Source organism: Quercus lobata, chromosome 2, assembly GCF_001633185.2.
Source record: "Quercus lobata isolate SW786 chromosome 2, ValleyOak3.0 Primary Assembly, whole genome shotgun sequence".
NCBI classification, from domain to species: domain Eukaryota; kingdom Viridiplantae; phylum Streptophyta; class Magnoliopsida; order Fagales; family Fagaceae; genus Quercus; species Quercus lobata.
Genome location: NC_044905.1, coordinates 76,505,983 through 76,526,633, shown reverse-complemented (window position 1 = coordinate 76,526,633; position 20,651 = coordinate 76,505,983). Strand labels below are relative to the sequence as shown.

At 32.3% G+C, this 20,651-nt stretch overlaps 1 pseudogene; it reads right to left on the bottom strand.

Moving 5' to 3' along the window:
- Window positions 1-1,753: 1,753 nt before the first annotated feature.
- On the bottom strand, window positions 1,754-11,451 carry LOC115971059 (annotated as a pseudogene).
- Window positions 11,452-20,651: the final 9,200 nt, after the last annotated feature.

Genomic DNA, 20,651 nt, shown 5'->3' with positions numbered 1-20,651 from the left:
TCTAGAAGGCTCTTTGAAGTATAAATAAGTGCTATTGTACTGGTTTATGCAGATCAGAAAAATCTGCCTAGCATTGTGCAGGAGTAGCAGCTCTGCATCACAAAAATAAAAAACCTTGTAATCCATTGCTATTTATCAATAAAATTCCGCATATGCCAACAGTTTGTGGGTGGCATTAAGGAAGAGAATTCCGCGAAGTTGTGATGAATATGATCTATTGCTATTTGAATATCAGTTTGGATTCCCTGATGAAAGACTTGATTTCCGCAATACCAACAGTTTCTATGGTATAGTCCCTTTTTATTATATATATATATATATATATATATATTTATATCACTTCAGCTTCTTTATTAGTTAATAGCATTAATCCCAATCTACCACATGAGATGTGGCCTGATGGTAGAAGTCTTTGTTTCAGCATTTAAAGAGAAGCGTATTAAGCGATAGTTCTAGTAAGACCCATGTGGCACACATGGTATTACCCATTGCTGTTACGTGGTGTGGAGCTGATAAGCCCACACCGGAAACTCCCTCTTTTTTTTTTCTTTTTTTTTTTATTGAAAAAAAAAAAAAAAAAGCATCAACCCCATTTTTCGAAATGAATTGGTCCAAGCTTTTTATGCAAATGATATGAATAGACAACAAGATAGAAGGAATAAATTGTAACTAAAAAGAGTAATGTTAGTTATATTAAAAATTTTACTAGATAAACCTTACAAATAGATAAGTCACAAATCACAAAATAGGATTACATACTTTTTTTTTTTTTTTTAATGTTTATTGACATGTCAACAATCACTTTCATCAACTGGTAAATTTGTAACTTATTAAAAAAAAAAAAAAACTGGTAAATTTGCAAGCTTTATTGTAATAAAATTGGAAGTACGTAGTTTAAGTATTTTTTTAATTTAAATACAATTTCTTTTATCCAAACCATATGAATAGGCATAAATAGGATGTCGTCCAACAATTTATGATGAAAATGACATAATAAGGTCCATAAGAATATAAAGACGGGTCGTTTACAAGAAGAACTTGAACAACAAAACCTCCCTACTTTTACACCCCCCTCATCTATTCTCATTATTGTGTTCTTTAACACAACTCCAGCCACTTCTCATTTAGTCCTTTGTCTTTAATATTTTGGTCATATTGTTCATCATGTCCTTTATTGTTGTTAAGTCCAGTAAAAAGACGCTTTTATCACATATGTGAATTGTATCTATATTAGAAAACCACAATGAAATAATTTAAGGACTAAATTTTGGGGCGCCAAATAAACATTACAAATTAATCTTCAACTACGATATTGTTGATAGCAAAAAATTTGTAATTTATGGACTGCATTGCAGATAATCACATTGTTTAAGGTGTAAATCTTTTTTGTTTAAGATAAAAGTTAAATCACAAGCTCTGTTGTAGATTAATATTTGGTAAAATGCTCAAATATAGTATAACACGCAATAAAAACATAAAATATAATTGTTTCATATACATGATACATAGATTTATTTTGGGGGGGGGGGGGGGGGGGGGGGTAATACATCTAATATTCTTTCTTAAACATCATTTTCAAGTCAAAAAAAAAAAAAAAAATCATCCATGTTGTACCGTGGCATATATAGGAGTAATATCTAATTGATAAGATACGTTCCCATTTTATTGTTATTTATACCAATAATACATTAATTGGATAGGAAGTTTGCAATTGTCTTGCACACTTAATTAGGTATGCAACACCTTTGAAGCACTAACCTTGAGAGTCCAAGCACCAACAGTAGAAATCAGACCTTGAAATTTCCAATAGTTGTTCTGGGGTCATCTTTTCAAGTTCGCTTTGCCTCCATAATGCAAAATTGTTTTGATTTTGTGGATGGTCCCCTTTTTGTGAACTTGGGATCTCATTCTTTTGTAAAGCCTCATTGATGCAACACAGTCCTCATAAGGGTCTTCACTGCCAGCTTGAATGTCATACCTAAATACTGAAGCTTCTTTACTTCCTCAAGGTATATATATATATATTGAAAATGAATAACAAAGAATGAAAAAGAGAAAAATAAAATAAAATCTCATGTAGGTTACTTACCCAAGATATGTTTTTGCTATGTATTTAAGAGAGTTGCTGAGCTTGTTTGTTTGCATCAGTGGAGGATATTTTGCTGTATCCCTGTGGTCACATTTTTTTTTTTTTGTACATCTCAAATGAAATAATCCTAGTATCTTAACATATATGGAGATGATATTGATGTGCATGAAATATATATAATAAAGTTCTCTCATATATGCATATTTAGCATTACTTTAATGTTATCTATTATTTTTATCTTATAGGTGATAAAGGAATTACATGCTATTGCTAATAGGCTTTATTTGAGGTAGAATAATGGTCAATTAAGTCAAGCCAATTTGAGAGATCCAGCCCAAGCATGAAGTGAAGCAAGCAAAGATAAAAGAAAAGAATAAAAGCAGGCTGGGCAAGTCCAACAAGGTGTGAAGGAAAGAAAAAGAAAAATAAGAAGAGTGCGACTAATGTTAATCTGACGTGGTGAAGAAAAGTGGAGAAAAAAGAAATTGAAGGCTTGTTTTCGCTGTTGATATACAGATGGGCTTGACGGGGGCCACTCGATTTCTTCACCAAAACACATACCTGAGAGTTCTTGCAGGGGCCACGTTGGGATTTTATTAATAAGGCTTTAGGTCAGCCGCATGTGATGGATTATAAAGGAGCAAATCAAAGCAATGTTAAGAATATTAGTCCGAATACCACTGTGCACTCTTGGTATGGTGATCACTCCACAAGTATAAATGCTTGTAGAGTGTGGGGGATAAAGGTCAGGATTCAAGTCTCTAGGAGGGAGCTTCACACACACACACACATATATATATATATATATATACTTAGATTAGGTTAAAGTAGAAATTCAATCTTGTATCCAAAAAAGAAAAGAAAAAAAGAATGCTAGTCCAAATTGTATTAGGAGTGGCTTCTCTTATATAATGCTTTAGGTTAGTTCGTTTAAGGAGGACGGCTAGGGCTGAACGTATAGAGCCGCGGCTACTTCTTTGATTTTCCTCCATGACAGTTAGTTTTATTTATTTGTTTAGTTTAATGCTTAGTATTTTATTTTTGTGTTTTTTTTTTCAATTACTATGAGTAGCTAGATTTTCAATTAAAGTTGAGGATGAAACCTTGTTAAGGATTATCTGTTTTATTTATGTGATTTGATCTTTCTCATAACCATTGTTCTTTAATGATTTAAATTATTCTAGCTTTATCTCAATTGACTAAGGTAGGATTCTAAATATGAGTTCAATCATGTTTTTCTCATGATTTAAGATTTATTTTAATTAATTGACTGCTTGATTTATTATTTCTTGATTTTAAAATTGGATATCTTTTATTATTTGTTTGTCAATGGATACAATTAACCGTGAACATCTTGTCATTGCAGTTCTTTTAATCCTAAGAATCTCTTTATATGAAAAAAAAAAAAAAAGCATTGAACTACTCGAACTGCAATCGAACCTTACAATTCCAAGAACTATGGCTGGTTTTCATGGTTCCTTTTTGTTTCGACCAATATCAGCCAAAATTGAAAATTCCACCAGCAACATTTTGGATTTTATTTGTATTTTTCAGATTTGGAATCAAATAATTTGTGAGAAGAAGAAGACGAAGAAGAAGAAGAAAGCACAAATCCAAGTTGAACAAATGAAGAACTTATTCCTCACAGCAGGCAGCCTTTATGTTGTGGGTCACTTGAACGCCCCTTCTTCTTTGTTTCATCCTCATCTCCACATTTCTCTATTGTTCTTCTCCAGTTGTTGGCTAATTTCTCTTTTGCTATTTTTGTTTTTTCAACTTTCTTTTATACTGACTTTTAGAGTGTGTTTGGTGGAATGAATTTTAGGGAGGATGGAAAAAAAGGAGAAAAAAAAGGAGGGGAAACTTTTTGAAGGGTGTTTGGCTGGGAGGGAGGGAGAGAAAATTTGTGATGAGGCCCAAGTGTTTTCTCTCTAGGCCTACTAGAAAGTTTTCTCCCAAAAATGGGAGAAAATCGAGGGGAAGAAAATCACTCACCTAGTCTGACTAAAATGCCCATGAGAACAGTGCACATGGACGCTGTACCTACCCCTTCTCCTTCCTTTTTTTTTGTTTTTTTTTTTTTTTTGTTTTTTGTTTCTTCCAGGGCTCTTCTTTTTTCTTTTCTTTTTTTCCCCCACTTGCATTGTGTATACACAATTATTTTTGCTAAAAAAGTATGTTACTTTTTTGTTTGCAAATACACAATTGTTTTGCTAAAAATTGTGTAGCTTTTTTGTTTTATTTAATGGGGACACAATTGTAAATTTATACAAACTTCACTTTTCCATCCTCTCATTTTTCTTTTCAACCAAACAAATAAGTTTTCTATCTCTTCACTTTTCCATCCTCGCAACCAAATACAAATATGAGAAAATTAAATCTTTTCTATCTTCTCCTCATTTTCTATCCTCCCACTTTTCCATTTCTCCAACCAAACAGATCATTAGTTTTATAAGCCCAAGCATGTGACTAGCATTCAAAACGACAATGGAGAGTTAGAAAATTGAAGGGTAGGAGTGGATAGTGTCAGAATATACTTCCTTTTAATTTTGAGCCCTTCCACCATGTGATAATGATATGTCTATATCATGTTCTCTCTTTTTCTTTTTGTGAGCGTGGTCTTCTTTTCTACTTTTTTTTCCATTATTTTTGGCTTCATACTATAATTATAATATTCTAAAAATGTAGTTGTCATCATTATTATTATTGGGTAGAAATTTGGGTTTGATATTAATATATTGGTTGAAATATCTTAATGAATTATATGGATTTTGACCAATAATATATAAATAAATATATTTTCATATAAAAAGAAATATATGTCTCTATATTTAATCAGACAATTTTAGTTAATTTTTTATATACTAATTTAATATATTCATATTTTAATTTAATTATGTCGTATAACAGTCCATGGTATTTTTATAATCTTTTTTCTTTTAAAATATTTTTTTATCAGTTACTAGTATTCTTAGCTATGGAGTGTTTAGTCAAAGCTGAACTGTTGATGATACTATATATAGAACTATCAAAACTTTGTTACTTTCCCTGAAGAGCTTTAATTACCTCATCATTGTTGCTGGGTAATTTATTTGTAGGAGGCTAAGGTCACGATCCAAAGTATGACCCACAAGAATACTGGCTTTTCCATCAGTAGGTCTAAGCTTCCGCATTGGCTCTCTATTGTAGAGGAGGTCTTGAATCTTCCTCTGCGCTTGGCTCAGCGGCAATGCCTCCCTTAAGTATTCTGCTCGAATGCCCGCTGTTTGATCCCTATAAGTTATTCAAAAAATGTAAATTATAGTGTTATATATGTGTGTGTGTGTGAGAGAGAGAGAGAGAGAGAGAGAGAGAGAGAGAGAGACTGACCCAGATTTAACCATTGAGAATCCATAGCTCATCCAAAAAATGTGGACTACGGTTTTATTTGTTGCTGGTAAATATATATATGGTTTGAAATCAGGAGAAGCTTGGTGGAGACGTATCCATATATACCTATAGTTTGTGGCTGGAGTTGGTGGCTTGACATAAGTATGGTAGATTATGCTTTCATATTCATCAATGAGGCAGACCCTTGCACAGAGATCTAGGGAGCCATCACTGCCACCACCACCAACCATTTTGCAAGCGAGTGCAACTACTTGTGGCCCTCTTATTTGAACATTATCGATAGTCAAATTATCAAAAATGCTCAAGTTAGCCAATTGAGAAAGCACTCCCTAGAACAAACAAAAAGGACAAAAAGATTTATATTCAACTCGATCAGCATCAGAAATACTTGATTTTAGTGCTAGTTGAAAGATACAGTATTTACACTGGGGAGTTGGCAAATTTCTTGGTGCAACTTGAGTGCATCTGGGTTATTGAGGATGATAGTTTTTAGACCTCTTAAAATCACAAGCAAATTAACCTAGGTAATTAGTCAAGTGATTACTTAGTCAAATTAACAAATCTAGGTTAATACAAATATATCATGTCAATGTATAGCAGCGGAAAATAAAAAACACAACGATATGATAACTTAGGAAAACCAAACCGATAAAAAACTTGGGGAGGATTTAACCTAGCTATCCTCAAGGTAAAAAGCAAATTCACTAGAAAGAATCGAAGTTCATACAATAAGACTTACAAGCCCCCACGTTCAACTTTTTATTGCTATCAATCAGTAGAACTTACTGACACGACCACGTGCAAGCTCCGAATCCATGGACTCCTTCTTTCTTGGATTCTCCACCAGATACAAGCACACCCGCTTGTGTTTTCTTTAAACTTCAATGGCAGCAAACGAGTTGATCATCAAGGTGTAGATAACATCTCCTCCTTGAAAACCCTAAGTTTGTGTAAAGGAAAACTTCTCTAGATCTCACAAGAGATTTACACAAACCGCAATATGAGCAACACTAAAACGTGGTTAGGGTTTGCCTTTTATACTTAGGAAAAATTATAAAACCCTAAAACGTTTTAAACAACTAGGGCTGAGTTGGAAATCTGCAGAAAAAAACATTCTGCCTGAGCTTCGATCGATCGAGCCAGGCTGAAATGCATAATGCTTTCTGCATTAGCTCGATTCCAACTTTACATAAAATGTACAATTTTGAGCAAGACTAAAACACTTCTAAACACATTGTTTTGATTATGGTTTGCCAACAATACACATTAGAGTTCTAAATATATAAATACTTAAGTCTTTAGAACCTAACAAACTCCTCCTTTGGCAATCCGTGACAAAACACAACTAGAAACTCAAAGTTTACAAAATAAAAGCCCTTTACACAAATAATGCTCATAAAACAAATTCAATCCTAACTACTATCCATCAGTTGCAAGTGTAAACAGCAGCTCAATTGAATCAACCTGTATATTTTCTGAAACACTAAACAAAACGCATAAACGCATGTGTGACAGAAAAATATAACTCTCCCCCTAAGTTAGATACATAAAAAACAATGTTAACTCAATGTTAACTCCCCCTAAACAGAACATTCTTGTATTTTCCACACATATTCCCACATTTCATCAAAATCTCCCCCTTTTTGTCACGTATTGACAAAGACAACTCAAGAAAGAGTAAACATACACAATAAAAGAGAAGAGAAAATAGAGAATCAAGGGAATACAAAACAATTCAACTCTATAGAAAATAGAGACAATTCCCCCTATAAAGAACAAAGGTTAAAAACAAGCTTTTCCCCCTATAAAAATAGGAAAAACAAAACAAGTTTAGGGAAAAACAGTTTTGGGGAAAAATAAAGGGGGTGGGATAAATAAAAAGACACAAACCAAGTTTTTTTTTTTTTTTTTTTAAAAAAAAGCTAAGTTGAGGATACACATGAAAAAAAATATTCTCTCTTTCAATAAAATGCAAACATGGCACTATGTAACCCATAAACAGTTACATGAGTAGAAAAAATATTTGCACATTGATTGTCCATCATATTTCTTAAGAAAAATATTTTCTATAGTTCACACATAAAAAAAGGTATATACTAGAAAGTACATAGCTCAAAAATTAATCAATCAATTTTTTGATCAAGTTGAGTACCCAATGTAACAAATTGTATGCATGTTATGTATGAAAATAATGAGAGATATGACTGCAAAATTGCAAGATGGATACAAAAATAATGCAATGCATGTGAATCCTAAACACAAATGATACATGAAAAAAAAATTTGGTCAAAAACATAGAAACTGAAAATTTTCAGTTGCGATCGATTGAGAATCAATCAAACATCAATCGAGTCAGGCAAACTCAAACTAAAAATTTTAATTGCAATTTCGATTGATCGAAAAACAGGTTTGATCGATCGAAAGTTTGGAAAAATTAGAGTTTTGAAAAACAGAGCATTTTAATGCAGAAACTCCTCAAAACACATTGTTTTATAAAAAAAAATGTATGAGTATGAGATGAAAAGTTTTTCTAAAACACTTGAATTCAACCCAAATCTTCCAAAATCAAGATTTTCAATCAATTTGTCCTCAAAGTGCAAACATTAAACACATTTTGCATTAAAATTAAGGAACTTTTAATCTTGAATGGCTACAACAAAATCACACACAATATAATGTACCAAGTTTAGCAAAGAGTAACTTGTGTAGTGTGTGCAACTAGCAAAAACTTGAGATACATGTAAGGTGATATGTGAATAGTAATCAATCACAAAGTCTACAAAATTCATCACATAAAATTTAAAAGAGACTATCACCTAAAAAATTACATTATATAACTCTCACATCTCCTAGAACATAAGTTTGTAATCATGTAAGTTTATTGAATTTTGCCTCATAATATACACACAAATTTTAATTTATTCAAAAACTTATTAAAAAACTAGGATAATGTACACACCAATTTTAATTATGTGATTTGGCATTAAGCCTAATAGTACACACCAATTTTAAGCATTAAGTAATTAAACCGAGGTTACATCTTATGTTCTTTTTGTGCATGTGCTACACTTTCTCGAGCACAAAATCTTAGAATATGCACTAAGGTGTTCATGATTGGCTAGTGAAAAGTAGTGAGATGGTTATTTATGCCTTTCTCAAAAGGTTCAAGTCCGACAATCAAAGACATATGGCTTCAAGATCAAGACAAATTGATCAAAACCATAAACATCTTTTCCACACAACATGCACTACAAAGCTCAAACTAGTAAAGTGCAATAAAAGAAACCCATCCAAGCTAAACAAGGTACATAAACATGTTATGTAAAGATAATATGGAAAATCCTTGATTATAAATCCAAGATGTGAAATACAAAACACAAAAATCATTTTGGTTTTTAAAAAAATTTATGACCAAAAATAAAAAGCACACATTATGCTAAATGAACAATGCAAATGTAATGCATGATAGTGTTTAACTAAGGTATAGAGGGTATACAAATAAGAAATATCAATTTCTTAATTAACTCTTGAGTACATGTACAACTAGTACATACTCACACAAAATCAGAAAAAGCTTAGCACTTATATAACACATACTATCCAAGTTTCTCTACAATGTCAAGCATGTTCTAAATCAAGAGAGAGATATCATAATTCATGTAATCCTCAAAAAGAAAAACTAGACACAAAATAAAATATTTTTGTCTTTTTGAAAATTTTCAATGTTTTTGGATTTTTTTTTTAAATAAAAAACAACCTAAAAAAAACACGACCAAAAACAGAAACAAAACATGTCCACAATTAATTGAAAGAATTAAATCAGGGACAAGTTAGCAATACTCACCTTAGAGAATCTTTTCTCACACATCTAGCACGAGTCTTCGGCTTTGTAGGTGAAAATCCATGTGAAGCAGAGTGTATTTGAGGGATTACAAAAATCTTCTGAGAAAGACTGAAATCCTGCAAATTCCTTTCACAAGCCAACAAACTCAATTTTTTCAAAAGAATATGAAACAATTTATATGGACTTATGTCAAGAGAAATATCATCACAAATCCTAGACTGAAACATAGAATGCTTAAATTTCAGTTTATGACAATTAGGACGAATGTGACCAGAGACACCACAAAAGTGACAAACAGGAATAAATTTAGGAACATCAGTATTCCTAACAACAAGTTTAGTCTCAGATTTTGGTTTTTTCCTCAACAAAGAACAATTTGGTCTAATTTGACCAACTACACCACAAAGGTGACAGGTAGGCACAAAAACAGATTTATTATGCTCTCTAACAGTAGGTTTAGACATAGGTTTAGAAACTTCAGCATCTACATCAGAACTTTTATCTTTGTCTAACCTAGCAAAATAAGCATTTTCTTTATCATTCCTCTTGAAAGGAGAAATATAAACTTTTTCAGTTTTAGGCTTAAGAGAAATAGAAATACTTCTGTTATCAACAGCAAGCTTGGTTTTAGTCAAATTTTCAATTTTAACTTTAAATTCAACTAACTCTTGTTCCAAGCTTTTCATCTTTTCATCTTGAGAGTAAATTTGATTTCTCAAAAATTCATTCTTTTTATTAGATTCATCTAATCTAACAATCAATTCCTCTTTTTCAAGATTAGCCAATTTTAACTCTTCCTTGAATTTCTCAACAATTTTCATAGATTTCAATAATTCCTTACGAAGAGTTTCACAGGCATCAATAAAATCAACAGAAACATGAGCAGAAACATGATCAGAAAGACACTTCAAATTATCCATGACAACAGGGGTCAAGGATCAGCTCTTAGATCAAAAGATCTAAAACAAAAGAGCAACCCGCTTTGATACCACTTGATGATTTTTAGACCCTTTAAAATCACAATCAGATTAACCTAGGTAATTAGCCAAGTGATTACTTAGTCAAATTAACAAATCTAGGTTAACACAAATATATCATGTCAATGTATAGCAGCGGAAAATAAAAAACACAACGATATGATAACCCAGGAAAACCAAACCAGTAAAAAACCTGGGGATGATTTAACCTAGCTATCCTCAAGGTAAAAAGCAAATCCACTAGAAAGAATCGAAGTTCATACAATAAGACTTACAAGCCCCCACGTTCAACTTCTTATTGCTATCAATCAGTAGAACTTACTGACACGACCACGTGCAAGTTTCGAATCCACGAACTCCTTCTTTCTTAGATTCACCACCAGATACAAGCACACTCGCTTGTGTTTTCTTTAAACTTCAATGGCAGCAATTGAGTTGATCATAAATGTGTAGATAATATCTCCTCCTTGAAAACCCTAAGTTTGTGTAAAGGAAAACTCCTTTAGATCTTACAAGAGATTTACACAAACCGCAATATGAGTAATACTAAAACGTGGCTAGGGTTTGCTTTTTATACTTAGGACAAATTATAAAACTCTAAAACGTTTTGAACAACTAGGGCTAAGTTGGAAATCTGCAGAAAAAAACATTTTGCCCGAGCTTCGATCGATTGAGCCTAAGCTTCGATCGATCAAGCCAAGCCGAAATGCATAATGCTTTCTGCATTAGCTTGATTCCAACTTTACATAAAATGTACAACTTTGAGGAAGACTAAAATACTTCTAAACACATTATTTTAATCATAGTTTGCTAACAATACATATTAGAGTTCTAAATACATAAATACCTAAGTTTTTAGAACCTAACAGAGGATAACTAGGCAGAATTTGCATCCTTGATTGCTGAAAATTCTTTTGCATTCTTCTTTTGGCAGTGGGCCTGTTAGAGGAGAGAAATTATCACAAGCTGTCTTTAATGGAATCAAGCAGTTTGAAGTTAAAAAGAAAAATTGCAGATTACCAATAAGATGTTCCCTTAAAGATTCAAAAGATTTGCAATGGTTTTTTGCAAATTCTGCATGTGGGTTCATGAACTGAATGATATCAGGTTCTCATGTGCTCCACAAAGTGCTCCATTTTGACGAATTGCTTAAAGCATGCAGCACACTTGTTCCTTGTTGTGATTATCCTTGTATTTAAGTTAATACACTTTCAGCAACATCATTTTAATTAGTAAAACAATAAATGAAGTTTAAGTAATTAATCAATCTACTCTACTTTATTTTTTGAGGGGAGTTAGTGAACAAGCATAAGTATAAAAACGCATAGTTACGTTGGCCATTGTTTTATGCATTGCATGGAAAACATCATTTGTTGTATACTTTCAAGAAATAAAACAAAAAGCAATTCTTTTTCTTTGGTTCCGAAGTGTTTGGGTTCTGCAGCAACTAGCTAGCTACTCTACACCAATTCCTATTCTCCATCATCAACAACCTATTCCACTAGACCCAACATATTTTGTTCACAGAGCCTAGTTTACAATATATTTTTAAAAACTTTATGCGGCAGTGTGAGGATGGCTATGTTGAGCCTCAAGAAGCAAATTTGAGTGAAGTCAAGAAGTATGAATGGCAGCCGTACAAAGAACGTACGTGATGACTTTCTATTTCTTCAGTAAGGAATTTCCGAAGCGATTTTTCCACATATTATTGATGCCTTCAAAGCCAAAGATGCACGGGATATTTTGAAGAATAAATTTCTAGGCAACAAAGTTAATGAGCAATTGAGCATTGAACTTCAATCTCTCTAATGAGAATTGGAGAATGCCAAAATGAAGGAGATAGAAGATATGGGATACTATATTTCAAGAATTATGGAAGTTGTAAGTCAAATGCGTTCATATGATGAATGTATTACTAATCGAAACAGATTGTTGTGAAAGTTTTTTGCATCAAGGTATGTTTTCTCAACAGAAGTTTCTTGGAATTAGAACGAAAATAAATTGCAGAGATTACCTCTAATTTCTAAAGCAGATCAAGAAGATTCATATATAACACCAATCAAGAGAAGAATATGAAAGAAATTTCACTGTTGCAATCACTTAAAGAGTAGAACCATCATTTCCCCAGGTCATCTTCATTAGAGCTCCTCCAAGAAGATGCATAACACCAATCAAGAGAAGACAATGAAAGAATTTTCATTGTTGCAATCACCTTAAAGAAGAGAACCATCATCCCCCCAGGTCATCTTCATTAGAGCTCCTCCAAGAAAGTTTAGAAGCTTTTGAGACATCTATGAATGTACAATTTTTCAGTTATTGAACCAGATGATTTTGAAGAAGCAGGATGTTTTGGGTGAAAGCCGTGAAAGAGGAAATGAAAATGATCGATAATAATAAGAATCTTTATCCTACATAATGATTCAAATTATTTCTTGACTTGCAAAGTCAAGAATCTTTATCCTATATAAAAATTAATATTTTTTATTTTTCATTCCGATATTTATTTCTTTAGTTTGAAAAAAAAAAAAAAAAAAAAACATACCACAACAATATTATTATTTGTAAATTTTTTTTGGTTAAATATTATTTGTAATTTATTAACATAATAAAGTTACAACAATATATATATATATATTACATTTATTTATAAACTTAGATATTTTTGTATATTTATAAATTATAGATATAATCAATGAACTTATAAAAGGTTCAAAAGCCAAGAACATTTGAAAACTCTTAAAAATGCAAGTCTATTACCCAATCATTCACCAGCCCAAAAAGTCCAGAGTACGAATTAAAATTTAAAAGGTTAGCCCAAAGAAATAAAATACTATTGCATTCTTAACTGGAGTGGAGGATATAGAAATACTATTGTGTAATTTTTTAATGGGAGATTTTCTAAGGCTTAGTCTATTGAGCGGAGGATTGGACCGATAGGCCCCCGGGAAAAAGTTTTAACTCGTTTTGTAGCTCATTGTGAATCCTGTGCGCAGGATATAGAAACTGTTGTTTTGGTGATTAGGATTACTTGATGTAGTTTTTTGAGAGAGAGAAAAACTTTACTGCCGCACTTTGTATTTTTTTTATTGATAATAGTGAAATCCTTACAACTCCGTAGACGTAGACAAATTGCCGAACCATGTAAATACTGTCTTATACGTGTGATTATTTTTCTTTGGCGTGTGTTTTCTCTATTTTGTTTTTCATAGGTTTGGGAATTTCGTGTTTAATTCCCTACATAGATTATTATACTCAATTAATAAATTGTAATTTATATTCTAAAAAAGTAGTAATTTAATTTGAAAAACTAGAGCATGAGCAAGTAAAAAACTATTGAGTTATAAAACAGTATTAAACTTTTGTTGTACATTGAATTATGTTGATTAACACTATTTTATGTAGTATGGATATAGTACATAGTATATCAGGAGAAATTTTTTAATTATTTATATTTTCTTCGGCCCCCCAAAGATAAATGGCTCCACCTCTGATTTTATAGGGCAATTATCATGTACAACAAGCAACAAATGGTTTACGAGTTCAGACAACTAACAAAAATCAAATTCCGAAAAGGAATTCTCCTCAAACTACAAAGAGACCTATTAATTGAGTTATTAACATTTTTACGTTATGTTATTGAAAATGGATCTAGTGTGTGTGGAGAGAGAGAGAGAGAACCTTGTCTCTGATGACGACTGATCATTTCTGTTGTCCATGACAGTTGAAAAACAGTTCTGAATTTTTTTTTTTAAAGAGAGAGAGTAATAGGAGGACCTTAGAAGAAGAAGAAGAAAGTAGGTTGAGGAAGCTATTCATAGTACTAGATGGATGAAGAGAATGGATTCCATTTTTTTTTTTGAGACAGAATGGATTCCAAATTGATTAACAATGTCAACTGAATATTTTTAGGGTAATTCTTTTCTAGTCTCACATAGAGATGGCCCCCACAAGACTAAATTCTATTGTCCTAATACAAAACATTTTTTATGATCCAAAAGATTTGGACCCACTGACAAATCAACTAGAATAATTTTACCTCTGTGTTTTTTCCTCCTCTCCTTTACATTGCGAGTAGCTTTCATTCGAACGTTTCTCCAAAGATGCCTTCTGCATTCTTTGTATGGTCCCAGTTTTCATCAAAATAGATTATGAGATTTGCACCATGAAATACCTGAAAAAGTGTTTTTTTCATTATCGTTTTCAATAATGTGATAGAAAGAGAGATTTGAGCGCGTAACCATTTATGAACCTATGTAAATGGAGGATCAATGGAATATTGGTATACGTATGAACTTTGGAGGCATTTCAAGTAGGTTTTCTTTTCAAATTCATGTTTTCAAACAATAATTTCTTGACTTTTATTGACCCCATATATTTTTCATTACCTTCGGGCTTAACCACATTCTATGACCAAATTCCTAAAGCATTAGGGTTTCGTGCTCCGGTTTCATCATTGGAAACATTACCATTGTAATACAATGTGTTTAGTAAGGTCTATCTAACCTTTTGTGGTAGAGTTTATAAATTCTGCCGCTATAACACATGTATTGTGAGTAAAAACAAACTGGGTACGACTCCCATGTATAGGGCCAATTTATGAACATTTTAAGCCGTGTCATACATTTGTGGTGTCTAAAGGAATGCTAGGCTTGTCATACCCATGTGGTGAATAAAGGAATTAATACTAGACGTTATAAGTTATAATACAATGAGTAAACAAAAATTGGGTACAGCTCCCAAGTAAGGGCCAAGTTATGATCATTTTAAGGCGTGTCATGCCCTTATGGTATCTAGAGGAATACTAAACGTGTCATACCCATGTGAGGAATAAAGTAATTAATACTAGACCCAAACCAAACCAAAAAAACTAAGGGCTTGGCCTCATCTCATAGTACCGTAACAAATAAAGTCTAGAAGATTCATTATTTTTAGAAAATCTAGGACCATTTAAAAAAAAATTGCCACAATTTTTATGTGGCATATTGCTCCACGAACCTTCTAGTATACCTCAAATGACCAAAATTAAATGTTGAGGTCCACTCTTTTTTGGTTAAAAGAAAAGTTCGTTTAGAGATGTACAACTCCAGATGCTTGAGAGGGGACCATTTATATTCTAGGAATCCAATTATCACTATTCAGAGAATGATGTTCATCCCAGCAGTCTAGATCTGCTGCATTCATGCATCTTTGATCTGCTCCATGAATGCATCTTAGAGTGGACCTCAATGCACTTTTTTTTTGGGAAAAGAACTTCAATGCACTTTCTTCTTTTTTTGAGAATAAACCTCAATGCACTTGAGAGTACAGTTTAGACCCCTTTGTTTTATTTTAACAAAACTAAGTCGACCTATTAGGTTAATCATTTATGATAGTCAATTGATTTATGATTAACAGGCATCAACAACAATCATAGTTTATAAAGGAAAATAAAAAAGAAACTCTTACTTCTAATGCAACCTTGAGTAGAATTTACAGTGGAGCATCTAATTAGTTGTGCAGCTTGAAGTAATAACTAATAAGCTTTGTACTTTGGACCTTTCTATTCTAGCTCAGGCCATGTCTATTACTTGATCTTAATTAGGGGTGGTAAAATCAATCCAAACTCATTTGCCCACCCAAACTCACCCATTAAAATAAGACCAAATTCACCAAATTATTAATTTGGTCAAATGAGTATTAACTCAATTAACATAAGTATTCATTTGTAATGTTCTAGATTTAAGGGGATTTTGGTCATTTAGAGGTTTTTGTAGTATTTTTGTTATATATATTCATTGATTATTGGGTAATTGAGTGGGTTGGGTTTTATCTATAATAATTGGGTTGAGTTGAGTTGAGTTGGATTTGAATTATAATTAATTGGTTAAATGAGTTAAATGCCCAATTCAAACCCATTTATAACGAGTAAATGGGTTTTGGGCCCATTTGACACCCATAATCTTAAGTCGGATGTCCAACCCCAAGGTCACATATCATTAATTTTCTTTACATACAGCTTTGTCCTACAATCTCAAACCTGTCCTACTTCAATTTTAAAAGTATAACAACAAACGCTGATATTATTCAACTAAATCATCCTTTAGGAAGCAGCAAATTCAGAAGCTGCTCATAATTTACGCAAGACTGTCATCATATTATGATCAAAACGGCCCCTGACGCTATCAATATCATCCAACACCCCTACACAAAAACTTTACATGTTCTTAGCACATTCAAAATCTAAATAGTAAACTGGCATCTATGTTGGTCCCAGTGGGCTTCATGCCTTAAAAAGTCATATTTGGAGATGGATAAGACTACTGTGGTGATTGGTGAGCTGGTGATGATCCCGAAATATCAGGCTTCACATTACATAAGGCCTCCCCCCCCCCCCCCCCCAAACAATATATAAAATACTATTTAACCTATAAAGTAAAATATAATTTATTTTCATTTCATTTTTCTTTTGGGAAAGTGTCCAGAGCAACCTAAAAATCATTTTAGTCCTTTAAATTTGAAGTTGGTCAATTTAATCTGGTAGCTTTATCCAATAATTACATAAAACAACAAACTTAAAGGACTAAAATGATTTTTGGGTAAAGTTATCGGACTCAAATGATAATTTTCAAACTTAAACCTGGCAAAGACCTCCTTATAAGTTTTGATGTCTTTCATCAAATACCTAGCCCTAGATGATCTTCAAAAGGACTTTTGCACAAACAACACCTTCTCACTTGGACTCAGGTTTCTCACTTATTTACAGTTGACCTCTATGGCTCTTTGAGAACCAAGATCATCAATGATTGTTGTGCAAATAGCCATTCTAAATTCCTCCTTAAATTCTATTATTAGTCGATTTTAAGTAAATCTATCTTTTCTTGTAAAGGTTGAGGCTATTGAGTGATTATATTGTTAAGTTAAACTACTATAGTATCTTTGATAAATCATATTATATTATCCTACACTTTAAAATTTATTTTATTATACAAATATTATAATTTTATATTACAGATAGGGTTCCTTTAATTGTGATATTGATAGTTTATAATTCTTTTTTTAAATATAAAAAAAAGCTAAATTCTTTTTTTTTTAATTACTTATAGAAAAAAATTCCAATTGACCAACGAATTAAATTATATTAGTAGTTTCGATTTTTTTTTTCTGCTTTTCAAATGCCTATATCACTTACAAAATTTTATTTCCAAGTAATGCTACAGATACAAAATTTTTTACAACATTTTTACTAAATTTTGACGTGGCCAACTTGTTATTGATTTTCATCTAGACCCACCATTAATATCACTTTTTTTATTTATTAATAATCACTCACCACATTAGCAGTTTGTAAATTTTTTTTTTAAATAGTTTGTATCTCTAGCATTATTCTTTTTATTTCTTATAAAAATAATATCAAAACTTTCCTAAAATAGTTCATTATGAAATTCCCTAAATGGACCTATTAATTGGATCCTTTTTTCTTTAGCTTTAACACCTAGGTTCCTATTAATAATTAGGTTCTTAGGATGTGGATTACGTGTTAGAGTTAGAGATTTTAGGAATTTTTTTTTAAAATTTTATGAAAGAGTTTTAGGACTTTATATATAAAGAAATGCTATGTTCACAACTTTTTTACAAAACTTTCACAATAAATCTTAAGTGATAGGTTGCTAATGGTTGTTACTGGTGGACAAATATATATATATATATATATATATAAGAGAAGTGTTCATATGGTGCCTACAAATCTTCTTTGGATCTTTGGATGTGTATTCAATTTTTCTACTTGATTTTGATTAGTTCAGATCCTATGATTTTAGCGTTGTCATTCTTTTTATGATCTTTCAATGTGTACATGTCATGGTAGTAGTAACTTTACAATTTTATTGCATAGTTAGGGTAAAGACCACACTTATATTGTAAATCCTTATTTAAATAGTATAACTTATGACCACTGATGTTGGGTAATTAACATATTTTCATAATCATTAAGTATTAGTCGTAGATCCATGCGATGATTGGGATAGTTACAATTTGTTGTTGTTCATGGTACCATTTGTTGTTGTTGATGTGTGTGTATGTATATATATATATATATATATATATTTTTTTTTTATAGTAAAAAGTTTGATATTTCTTCTAACCACACAACAGAGCCATTAACATAAATAGCTTGTTTCATGTGGTTTTGTTTTGTCATATTAATAATTTTGAGTGCATGTATGATAATATATATGATCATTACAAGATGAGCTTCATATGTCAATAGAAAAAAGCTTTCATATCCTCAGGTGAGTAATTTAAAATTTTAAGAGAACTATAATTACAGCAATCTCCTAATTTTTATCTAAAATATAGAAATTATTCTTCAAATTCAAATTATATCATTTGAAAATACTAAAATTGTGTAATTCATTCAAAAAATAAAACACTAATATCAACTTGGGGGGGAGGGGCTGGGAAAGAATATAAAAAAATATTATACCACAAATCATTAAATTAAACAATTAAAAATAATAATATTACTTTTTGTCATATATATTTTTTAATAAATTCAAATTTTTAGATAATTACTCTCAATTCAAACCCATCTTTTCCCATTTCTAGGTAAGTGAATCGAAATGAATCTAATGTAATGAACCAAAGTAGATTGAATTGGACAAAACTGGACCAAATAGACCAAATAAGACCATTTTTGATGAAATTGGACCAAATGGACCGAGTTAGACCAAATCATCGGCCACATTACCATTTTTTAAATTATTTTGATCTTCTAATTTTTTTGATGATATTAAATATATTAACCAATTAACTTTACACATTCATCTTGGATGTTTAATGTAAGGACCCGATTTGAAATACTAGCCCAAGGTACGAATGGACTTAGGCCTAAAAAGTCCAAAACAATGAATTTGTAGATAATGGGTTAGAAAAACTGGGCTTTAATTAACCAAACAACAAGTTAGGTAGGCTTGATGACAAAAGAGTGAAAATATACAAGTTTAAACTAAAGGAAGAATGTCCTCGGCAATGTCCAAGGAGACTGATTCTTATATAATGTTCTTAAGTATGGTTACGAGTCTGGTTCTAGATTACTATAGTGTTTCTTTCTTGATTTCTGCAATCCCTCCTTTTCCTTGCATTGCTTCCCTTTTATATTCTCTTTTCCTTTCATATTTGCCATCCGCGTGCATGCCAGGTGGCTGGTATTGATATTTGTCCCATCAGTACCTCCCATAAGTCTTCTATAGTAGCTGTAAGGCTGGCCTCTACTGTTCAGACATCACCTCTACATTAATATGGCTAGAGAGTTAGCTGTAGAGCAATTAATGCGGTGGTTGTAGCTTTCTCTTCAGATATTTTAGGACTCCCCTCTGTACTTTGTTTCTATAATGCTCATCCATGTCAGCAGAACTCCCTGGAACATCCCCCAAGATGGCGACCCACATATTCGGACCTTGGCTTTGGCTAGCCGAGGATGCATTTATCCTTGGCCCACCCTCTTAAACCATTATGACCAAAACTAACTTCTCTATTTACTAACACTATCTCTTCTGACAAAGATTTATCCTCCTCGGACGTACTCTCCTCCTCGGCTTGGGCCACGGGCCCAATAGATAAATAGATAATGAACTCTTGGGCCCAACATCCCCACAATAGCCCCTCGAGATTCTTCTTTCTAACTCCTCAGGAAGAAAGGAGGATTTCGATGTTACTATATTTGCTTATGAAGACGCCTTTTTAACTGCCCGAGGCACGCTCCTAGTGCTACAGCATTCAAGACGCATCCTCATTAAATTCTTACGGCTCCTTGTCCCCCACTATCTACAGCGTGATGCGAATCCAATGGTTGAGGACTTCGTTGGGAATCAAGCAGGAATTTTCTCGCTCCCAGCTTTCTCTCCTTGGTATAAATACTCCTTAAATCAATCATTCATCCCATCTTAGCATTCATTTCGTTTTAGCGAACATATACTGAACCTGTCAATTCTCTTAACTCTTTTGTGCCTTCACAAATACAAAAGGCCAGTTTGAGGATATCCTCATTCTTTCTGTAAGTCTTCACAAACTTTTATCTTTCGTTTTGCCATATATTTTTCTTTTCTATATAATTTCCTTCTCCTCGGTTCCACTCTCATTTCTCAATCTTTTAATTCTACTGAACTTCTCTAGAAATGGGTAGATTCAAAACCCTGATAGACTCTAAGGAGGGGATGGTGAGCTTTAGAGCTCTGTATAGGATCCTTCTAGGGGTAGGTATTAGATATTGTAAGGAGGGATAGTGGCATGAAGATAGGCAAGAGGGAGAGGTAGTGATTCCGATGATTGCCTTCATAGAGGGAGGGATGAAAATCCCTATGGGTGGAGTTACTAG